We start from the raw sequence: 11229 nt of genomic DNA, 5'->3' as shown, positions 1-11229 counted from the left end.
TGAGAAAGCTTCATCTTTAATCTATTAAGTCAACGGCACGTCAGCCGTGGAAGCTTCCCCACAAAACTTGATTGCCGAGTTTCCGCCGATATTTGGAGCTGTAAGAATTCGAAATCTGTCTAGCATTTTCGGACACCTGAAAAGAAAACCATTCAAACAGGTTTTAGCCAAATGTGCCTCAAAGGACCAACACTTTGCTTGGCTTATTTGGGAACCGATTTCGGAACGCCCTGAATGATTCCGATTATGTCACGTTCCCCCCCAAAGTGATTTATGCGTCTCTTGTCTCCCAAGATGGGAAATTTCTCCGAAAGCTTTCATGCATCCGGATGCTGCCAAGTTCCGTCACCTTCTCGCTCGTTTTTTTTTTTTTGTTTTTTGAATCGCGGGAGCCGAAATTCCTGTGACTTATTGAGGTCATTGAGCCAGGCAGTCACCACCACCGGCCATATTATCGTCCATCGTGACCTGTGCATATCATTTAGGAAGCAATGGGCTGACGACCGCGATGGACGGGCCAGGCCAAGCCGGAATGGCATCTCAGCTGCCCCCTCAGTGCGTCCCGAAAAAAAGAAGCCCAAAAGCCCCAAAAGAAGTGTTCACCAAATTATTTTCGGACAGGTCCGGCAGCTGCGCCAGCTTTCAGCGACAGCCTGCAATCAGACATCGAACCGAACTTTTATACACGGTAGCACGTTATAATTAATTAAAGCTGCTTTCCGGTGAATTTATTTATTCGGCAGCCCGAAACCTGTTATCAGTCAGGCGTGTTGCAATTGGTGCTGCAGCAGCTTTCGGTTGCCATTAAATTCGTAGCCGTGTTTGCCGAAAAGGGAAATTTCCATGCTTTCCAAAAGACATGGATGCTCGTTTGCCACAGGAGAATAAATAACGTAGGGTCTCCTATACGATGCAATATAATTAAAATGTTTCTGATTCGGGCGCTCTGAATGGGCTCAGGCAGTTGCAGCGAGTTGCATTTGTCACTGATAAGGGCTGGCGAGAGCATTAATGATAGTGTGCAAATGTCCTGCAAAGACCAATGAACCTCAACGACACGGTTTACACATTGTATGATTTAACGAGAGGTCACGAGCATGATTCGTGTTGTTGGAAAACCGAGAAAATAACTTTCCGAATGACTTGTTGATAACATTTATATTTCATTTCGATTCTTAAAAATTGAATGCTTCAAATTTCCAAATAACGCCTCTTATAAAAAAAAAACTTCCCCCACTAAACTGTTCAAATAGTTGGTAAGATCTATACATGTTATTTCTATATTTTTATGCATTTATTACTATAGACTGTTCCAGAAATTATAAGCATACTTTCAAAATAAAAAAAAATTGTATTATTATTTTTTATTCATTTTAAATGGCCCACTGTATCATTATTTAAGTGCTACCCAATGCTGGATTTACTCTTATTTCGCACTCATCCTCGAACATGATTCATAAGCTTCTGCACAGTTGCATTACCAACCATTTTCACCACTTTTTGTCAATCCTTTTTAAATTTTCCGATGTCATCAGCTTTGTTTTGGTCAAAGCCCAAAAAGTAACGGTTGGCCGTGCCTCGGTGCAATTTGGCGGATTCATATTTTTTGGCACAAAACAAACGTTTTGGCTTTTGTACGACCCTGGTGTATCTTTGACGTAATGACATGATGCCAAATCGGGCCAAATTATGACGGGTCCATCATGCTGCTTGATTAATTATCGATAGTAAACGCTTCTGGAGGCATTCCTTGATTGATTTCTGGGAGTTTATTGTTTCCTATGTGACGTACGGGTTAGAGATTTTGCCGCACTCGCAAATAGCCTGCCACACCATCACCTTCTTGCCAATTTTTTTGGTGAAAATGACCTTCTCCGTTTCGATGATATCCTTGTCCTTGCATACAGTGAAGTATTGTGGCCCAGGAAGGGTTTAATCAAATATAATAAAAACCAATATACCTCACTTTCCAAAAAAAAAAGAATTTCAAACTAACCGTAGAAAAACAAACGATAATAACCGAAGTTGCCAAAGGCATACATTTTTCAAAACAAAACAAAATATAGGAATCACAGTAATCAAACAGTTGTTGTCAACATTTTTTTCATCGTTGTTGTTTAAGGTGCGTTGTTTTGAAGAATTTGTCGGATTTGTGTTAAGCTCGGGTTCAACAATATTATTTTCGGATAAGTATACCGGTGGAGTTTTTGTATTGTTCATCTAAACACATGGCCGTAGGAAAGGGGGGGGGGGCTTTGGGGGTTAAACCCCCCCCCCCCATGAGGGGGGGGGGGTTTAGCGAGCTCTATACTGCACTCAAAATTGCAAATTCAGAACCAAATATTGATAATACAGTAAAGTCAATCAAGAATAAAAGTCTAGACTAAAAACTAATGCCAAAAACTCAAAAACCCATCAAGTCCAAAATTCTGCTGAATTTTTCAAAATTTTCTTACTTGACCATCGAAATTAAGGTCTGAATATTAAGTTTCGAATTAAATTAAACTCATTTCCGAGGTTCTGATACCGTACATCCCATAATCAAAGTTGTGTTTCTATTTTCGTATTGAGGATTATGTATCCTGCTCATATTTCTTTATTTTCAATTCGAATAATTATAAGAAATTAGAAATGAAAAGCTGTTTTGAAATCCTGGTTCAAATTTGGTTTTGCATTTCATATCAATTTTTAATCATGTTTTTCGAGATCATATGCATTTTCAATATTTCGATAATTATTTTCCGAATATGACAAAAAAAATGATTTTATATATATATATATATTTTTTTTTTTTTTAATTTATTTATTTAACAAGATCTTACATCTACAGTTGTGTTCATTATCTTTAACATTATTTGAAACTAATTTATTGCATGTGACAAGTAACAATTTTTTGTAATCTCCTATTTCAATCGTTGTTTTTTAACAGTATACATCTATTTTAATTTATTTTTCAAAATAACTATTTCTTTTGGATCATTTAATGATTCAATATGTTTCAAAACTAATTCTCCAAAGGTGAAACAAAACTTTTTCTTAGCAAAGCTCAAAACAAATGAGCTTAGAAAGAAAGATTATCAGTGTTGCCTCTGCTGTTTCGATTTTGATCTAGTACGAGTTAGAGCACTCTGTGCTTCTAAGAAGCTAGGAGATGGAGGAATAACTATCAATCCCGAATCTGATTCCGTAGATGTTTCGGATTCATTCCTGTTATTAGTGTTAATTTCCTTTCGACCACGTTTTGTTCGCTCCCAGTATTTTCTTGAAGATGCAGAATCCATCTCTTCAGTCCCCACGTCTCTGCTCTCACGCTCTGGATTAACTTGTGTTTCCGTTTCTTCAGACCGTTGATCAATATTTTTCCCTTCACTGCTTAGCTCGTTTCCTGCCGCCTCGATTACCTCGTCGTTATTCCGATTGCACGAGCTACTTTGTGATTCGATTTCAATTGTCTGGTTCTGTGTGCTCACTTCCACATTCTCTACGTCGGTAGCCGTCGATAATAAGCTACTAGTACCAGCAACAATATCACTATATTGCGGAAATTTTTGAGTCAACCTTTTCTGGACTGTGATACGCTTAGGACAGTTTGCCTTTATGTGTTCTTTGCTTCCACACACAAAACATTTGTTTACAAGACCCTCATAAAATACGCGGGCTTGGAAATTTCGCACGTGCACTGTCGCCGGAATCTCACTCTTAATTTCCATGTGTATTCCACGCACTCCCGTCCAGATTGGAAATCCCGTTTCACTCGCATACTTTTCTCTTACCATTCGTTGAATAACTCCAAATTTCATAAACACATCCGAAATCTCCTTATCATCTATCTCCGGAGGTAAACTAAAAATTCGCACGTATTTAAACACGCTTGATGCTTCCGAGAACGTCACTACAGTTGAACTTTTCTCGTTATAGTCAAAATTCATCGAAGATGGTAACCGCAACAATGTACTTTTCAGCAGTTCTTTACTCTTGAATTTCAAGTAAACACTATGTTCTTTGGCCTCTTTATACATAGCTAAGAGATTTTCACCGACAATATTCATTTTAAGTTTCAAAAACTGAAAAATTTCGTAGACCGACGGCTCAGCTTTCCCTGGTCCAAAATAAATTCGAAGCGAATTGGATCTCGCTTCCTCCATTTTGGATCCCAAAATCACACAAATCTCCGACTAGATATATGCTATTGTGTTAGACAATAGCAAAATTTCACAGTAGCTTGGCTACTCAAGGGCAAATGAAACGTAGCAGCAAAAAAGACGACCACTCCGCTCGAGGTATGAACACAAACTGATATTCAAATTCGAATTTCTTGAACTTAATTTTTACACAAAGTTGAAAAAAAAAGCTTTAAAATGGCAATCCAAAATTGAAAAGTAAGATTCAGATCATTTTAAAATTTCTATTTTAATTCTGATTCACAAAACAGATCGAAATTGAATAATTTAAATTTTTAGTGAATTTAGATTAAACCTGACATACAGATTTAAAAAATAGATTCATGAATGAGGGCTCTATAACTTCGTTCATAAAATTATGATCTTCAGAAATCGTATGGAAATTTAAAAGCGCAATTTTTGAATTTCGCTTACCAACAGTGTGCTAAACTTCGAAGTATAACTCGAAAGGACTGAACTTGAGTGCTAAACTTCATTGGACAAAATTGAACACAACATTTGCCGTTGCTTGAAAATGCTTAATTTGTAAAATTTAGTCCAAGGGTTTCTGAGATACAGAATGCGATATTCGGTGTTTCTCGTCATAGATTTATTCGCGGTTCTTAATGTGTAAAGAATGCTTGTCAATTGAATTTCCAGATTCCAATTTTTCAAAACAAATTTTTTTTGTTAACACAATTCAGCTGAAATTCACACATAAAGAGTAGAATTTGAATTTTTTGTTCTATCCGCAAAAAAAAATATTTCAAAAACCATCCACAAAATTTCTATTATGGAATTGATTCTTTATGAAAAAAATTACTTTTCAAGAATAATCTTCCCCAAAAAAAACTGCATAAAATTTCATATTTTCCCAGTGTATTGTCATAATTAACACATTAAGGGCTCCAAAATTTGACATTTTATGTTTCAAAAACCAATAGACAAAATTCTGCTGATTTAATATAGATATTTGAGTAACGGGAAGTGTTGTGTTACATTTTGTAGAATGAGGTTCCATTTTTGGATTCATAACATTTGAATTATGCTTTTTAATGGAGCATACTAACGGCTAGCGAAAAAACGAAATATCTCTTATTTGGTTTGCAATGTGTTATTATTGCAGTTTTTTGAAAACCTAATTCTATACAATTTTTTATTAATTTGATGCACATTAGCATCAAGAAAATTTGCGTTTTATCGTCTGCTTGATTTTTTAGGTTTTCAGAACACCGATCATTGCGGAATCCATTTTTTCCTGAATGAGAAGCTAACCATTTTAAGGAAGCCTCCCCCCGAGAACAAACGTGAAGAAGTAGGTAAGCAGGTCTTATCGGTTTGGGAGACAGTTTATTAGTATAGATAGACACTATAATTTCATATAGTCTGGCAAAGAGAATGACGGGAGCCAATCGAAATGTCATTCGCGCGGAGCCAATCGAGCATTCTATGATAATGTTCAAGCTCTTCATAGCTCTCTCTAGTTTCAAAATAAAAAATAGTTTCTCAGATTTTTAAATTACATGCTATGTTTGTCACTTCATCGCGAAATCGCTTTTAAAAATATATTATGATGTATAGGTGAAAAAATAGTGAAAACTTTGCTAAATAAAACTAAAGTAATATAACTAAAAAGCCAAAAAAGCTTAGTGAATTCCGTACCCTAGGCTGTAATGGGTCACGGCGACGGCGTGCATTACTGTGTTTATGGAAGTTGACGGTTTGGAAACAGACTCTAAACTAACATAAACCTGAAAGGGCGGTTGCACGTAGCCTTATTCGATATGGGATCATAGAAAGTAAATTAAAAGGTGGTTCAATATCGTATACTTTTTCTTTGATGATCCATGTTGATAAGGTGAATGGGAGTTGAAACACTTGCCCTCCCTTCCGTTGGACAACAACAGCATTGCGCAGTGGAAATATCACAATTTTCAGTTTAAATGTTGATATTTCCACTTTTCCACCATGCGCAAGTTAGATTAGAATAGACAGTATTGTAAATGAATGATAACTGCCAAAATTAGATAGACAATTTAATTGTACAAGAATTAGTTGGATGAGGATGTTAACAATTGGCACATGGTTAGGTATTCAATGTTTAATGTGCTACTAGGCAAGATAAAGTAATAGTATTCTTCTCCCCAATGCTCTAGTAAGTGTGCATTTGTGGTTTATGAATTTCGAAGGCTTATTCTTAAATCAAGCATTTTACAAGAACTAGAGGCTAATTGGATCAAGATGCTGTTTAGACAGTTTCCTGTCAAGAATATTTCCTTTTCGTTTCAATACTTTTTGAAAGATTTGTCTATTTTTTTTGGTTAGGTGTGAAATTCAAATAATGAAGTAAAAGATAGATGATAGTCCAGGAAAATAATATTGGAGATTTATAAATAGGAGTGTAATTTATTTCATCAGAAACACATTGAGGAAAGTTGCTCTGAGAAGTTGTTAAGAGTTAGAGATTTTAGAAGAACAGCATTGTCATTAGCAGTATGGTCCGATTATGAATTCAATCATGCTATTTATTTTATGGTTTGTATAATGTAAAATTAATACAAAAGTTGGAGTGATAGACAATTAGAAATTCTGTTTTATGGTATCCAAGTTGTTAATATAATTACAGAGCAGCCGCGTATTTATTTTGAATTTCTAAGGAATCACACATTGGGAAACATCTTTAATTACCCAATCCATCTGAATCTAGTTCTTTCTCGTTTTTATACTTTTTTTTGTAGTTCGATCTATAGCTTGATTAGGTTTGAAATTCAAATAAGGATGTAGAAGATAGAAGGTATGATTTTGATAAACAAGAACCTTCTCGTCCAGGAAAATAATATCGGGGTTTTAAATATTGACATTCATTTTAACCAAACAAAAGATCGAGGAAGGTTGTTTTGAAAAGTTGTTCGAAATTAGCAATGAGGTTTTAGAAGAACAGAATCGCCATTTGCATTATGGTTTATATCCTGTCGTTTTGATAAGTCAATGATAGTACAAATGGTATTGATCATGGAATTCATAATTGTATCTCTATTTTACTTTTTGATTTTCCAAAAAATTGGTACAATTAATATTTGTGTTTAGCGAAATTTAATAATTGCTGCATTGGGAGATAGCTTATTATTTAGATGTTTTGTGCTGAATTCGGGAATATGTTTTATCAGTCAATCTATGTTAATCTCGATTAAAAACGATCACAAATTCATTAAATCGAGTAAGGTTAGGTGACAGGTAGGGATAACTCAACTACGGTAAGATAGTGAACCCTTCAGACAATGATATTGAGACGTTAGCATATGATAACTTTTGCTACCATACTGTTACTGCTCGGTTGAATTGGAGGTTGGGTTAACTCGAAGCTCATGTAGGGCCCAATTGTCCCAGTCCGTCGAGCACTATCTTAACGCTTCCCTAAACTGGTGCTTCAGAACCCTCGGGCTCTGTTGCCGCTATCCTACTCTAAGCTATTCTACTCTCATGTAAATTTTCCTCTTCTGTCCCCCGATCTGTTTTTCCTTTCCGGGTCAGCCAGGTAGCTCATAAACCCATACAAAAAAAAATTGAATGATGAATTTGAAGACATTAATTGAACGGGACATAAAATTACTGTCCGAATACTTTTCTAAAAATCATTTGTCGATGAATCTAAAGAAAACTAAACTTATGGTGTTTTCCTTAAGAGGTCACTCTAGAACATTGACATTGTCAATAAATGAAACGCAGATCCAACAAATCTCTGAAATAAAATATCTTGGTTTATACATTGACGAACATCTGAAATGGGACGCTCATATAAGCCATATTTGCAAAAAAATAACTCCCTATGTTTTCGCTCTACGAAAAATCCGTCAATACTTAGATGAAAAAACAGCTTGGAAAATTTATTATGCTTATGTACAATCCCACCTGATCTACATGAATTCCATTTGGGGCTATGCAGCTGAAACACGCTTGCAACGCCTTAAGATTCTTCAAAACAAAGCTCTCAAATATGTTAAAAAGTTGCCTGCCTTATTTTCCACTAGATTACTATACAGTCAAAAACTATTACCTTTGGAAATGCTTAACAAATTTGAAACCTTGACTTTCTTTTTCAAAATCTCAAGAAACCTACTGAAATCGAACCTTGAACTCATTTATATAAATAACATTCACAACAGAAATACGAGAAGCGCTGAAAACATGAATTTCTTTTTGCCTAGAGCAAGAACACACTTCGCACAAAATAGCTTAGCTTATCGTGGAATGAATCTGTTCAATTCACTTCCATCAGACTTAAAGAACGCAAGAAATTTAGAGACTTTCAAAAATAACCTTAAGATTTTTCTCTTCAACGCATCTTAAACTAATTCAGCTTAGTGGTACTGATCCACCTTGACGAAGCCTTACGGTACAAAGATAGTTTGGTTAGTCGGGGGATTGGTTATCTCTTCGCTTCGCCATCATAAAAAACTTTAATTCTTGCATAGCACTCCCAAGACAATCTCCTAAAGCAACGCGACGTAGGCGCGGTAAAACCTACTTATATGGACTCTTGGGAGCAAAAAAGGATAGGAAATTATCCTCTAGCTTTGCAATCCTCAAACCCTACCAATATCCTTCCTTAGCTCATCCTATTCCTTGTAGCAAAGTATGACTTTGAAGTTTACCTGCCGGAACACCAACAAATCTACCCCCGAAGAAGTCATAGGGGTCAAGTGTTAATCACGTGCACATCTGTATCGCCGGCTTCAGCAGTCGACAACAGTCTTCAGACTAATCCAACTGCTACAAAATTGTTAATAAATAATAAAAAAAAAAAAAAAGCTTAGTGAATTACAATACTTCAACCATGATTTTGCAATATTTAGAAAGTTTGCTCGATTGGCTCCCGCTACTGACAGTTCGATTGGCTCCCGTCATTCTCTTTGCCAGACTACCTGTATGAAATTATAGTGTCTATATTTATTAGTGACTAAAAAGTGAAAAACAGTTTATCACCTGACTGACTTAGAAACCAATAGCTACTTCAACAAAACGTAAAAAATCTGGGTGATGGCTGTGAAAAGAATTCTAGTTCATATTCCCAGAACGAATTCCAAAAACCAACAGCGTGAAAGACGCCCTGTCACGTAAAATTCCTTGTGCTGGCAAGAAAACCACAACTTTCACAGTAAGTAGGCGAGGAGTGAGCGGGGCTCTCAATGAGTTTGTTTATTTTTTGCTCAGCTTTTCGGTGGTTTGTTGGTAAACAAACTTCATGAGTTCCGAATAGTTGCATAGCCTACATAGACAAAATGGCTGAATCGGGAATTCGATATTCGGTAACACCTCCTGAATATATACACACCTTGGTGGTAACCTAGTTATCCACGAGTTTTGCCCTAACTGCTGTTATTGTGTTCGTTTATTAATTCCGAAGTCCACTAGTTTTGCCCGAGGTTTGAACCTCAAGCAGGCGGTTGCAACCCGTAGAAGTTGTCAGTGTTGGGGGTAAGCATAAGGCTGAGTATAGCAATCATTAGAAATAACGTGTGTATATCCTTAAGAATATTGTACTCCAATAAAACCGAAAAACCTTAAACTTGAATTTCAAATAAAATCTGTAAGCCTAGATTTGATATTCAGAAAAATGCAACAAATGAGGCACAGTCTGGGATTTCGGAAAAACTTTACGGCTTGGTGGAATAGGAAAAGATAGTTGAAAGTTTTAATTAATTTAGTTTATTTTAATTAAGGTTCGTTTTAAAAAAAAGGCCATCTTCCGTTAGAAGGATTAGAGAATGCCAATTTTTTTTCTCCAGATGTTGGGCACTCTTCGACTGTCCGGAAGTTACTTAAAGTCTCTGGGAGGTTTTTGACCAGCATTTGTAGCATTTATTTGTTTGCCTTTCTGCAATCGAAAATAGTATCTGCAATCTTCATAGAATGCTTCAAAGCCATCGAAATTCGAAAAGTTGAAAAGTAGTTTTGTTCCTCGGGAAAAACATCACGAGGCAATTCCCGGATTGGACTATCCGGTTCAAATAACCCGGGGTGGATGAGACATTCATTAGAACGGGATTATGTGCAATTGGATGCAACGAAAGCAGGTACCGATAGATGGATTTGTAGACATCTGCGGAATTATAACATAATTTTCATAAATCATATCCGGAATATTCTTAATTGTAACTGCTTACTTGTTTATAACGGGAGCCTTTCAATACCAAATATTAGATTTATATAGCCGTAGTATTCATCGTTATTTATAAATGAAAACATTGTTGAAAAAAAAAGAATGACTGATAAAAACAAATCAAGAAATTTCTCGACGAAACACGCCAACTTGACTCTTTTAGTAAGAACTTTCTCCTGAAGGTGGTGTTGAAGTGCATGTCCTTGCTGGACTGTATGAAGCATGCTGAGAGTTACCAATGTTGATTATGATATGTTTGGTTTTGTAGTTCAACTAGCTGACCCGGCAAACTTTGTTGAGCCTGAATTTTTGAGAATTTTGAGAAGTGGATACCCTTGTGTCAGAAAAAAATCCAGAATATAGTTCAATATACAAATCAGTTACGCTAACTTTTGGTTAGCTAACTTATTTCCTTCCGGTAACTTAAGAACGCTTAATCTATCAAGTTTCAATTTAGTTTAGCCATCATTCCTATTCAAAAACTCCTATCTGATCAAGTATTTTAAAATTGCTGAAGATTGATTTGAACAGAAAATGAATCTTTTTTGCTGGAGTCATCATAAACTGAGTTTTTTTTTCGCTTTGTGTTTACCTCTGTATTCAAAAACATTGAAGTTTTCTTTAAGCATGATCGTCAGAATAGAAAAATTGAAAAATGAATTGGACAAAACCAGAACATTTAAATAATAATGAAAATAAACTTAAATTTTAATTTTTTTTTTCATTATATCAAATGTCATTTTTACCGGACTTTGTACTAAATACACTTGAATCAAATCACATATTGAATCTTATTGTGAATTGACAGAGCTGAGTTTGACAAATATTTAACAATTCAGGAAAAGTCACTATTCATCTCATTTAACAGCAACACTTTTCTAATCAATATTATGTTTGAAAATGTCTTTA

Source organism: Uranotaenia lowii, chromosome 2, assembly GCF_029784155.1.
Source record: "Uranotaenia lowii strain MFRU-FL chromosome 2, ASM2978415v1, whole genome shotgun sequence".
Taxonomy (NCBI): domain Eukaryota; kingdom Metazoa; phylum Arthropoda; class Insecta; order Diptera; family Culicidae; genus Uranotaenia; species Uranotaenia lowii.
Note: the sequence above shows the minus strand (reverse complement) of the source record.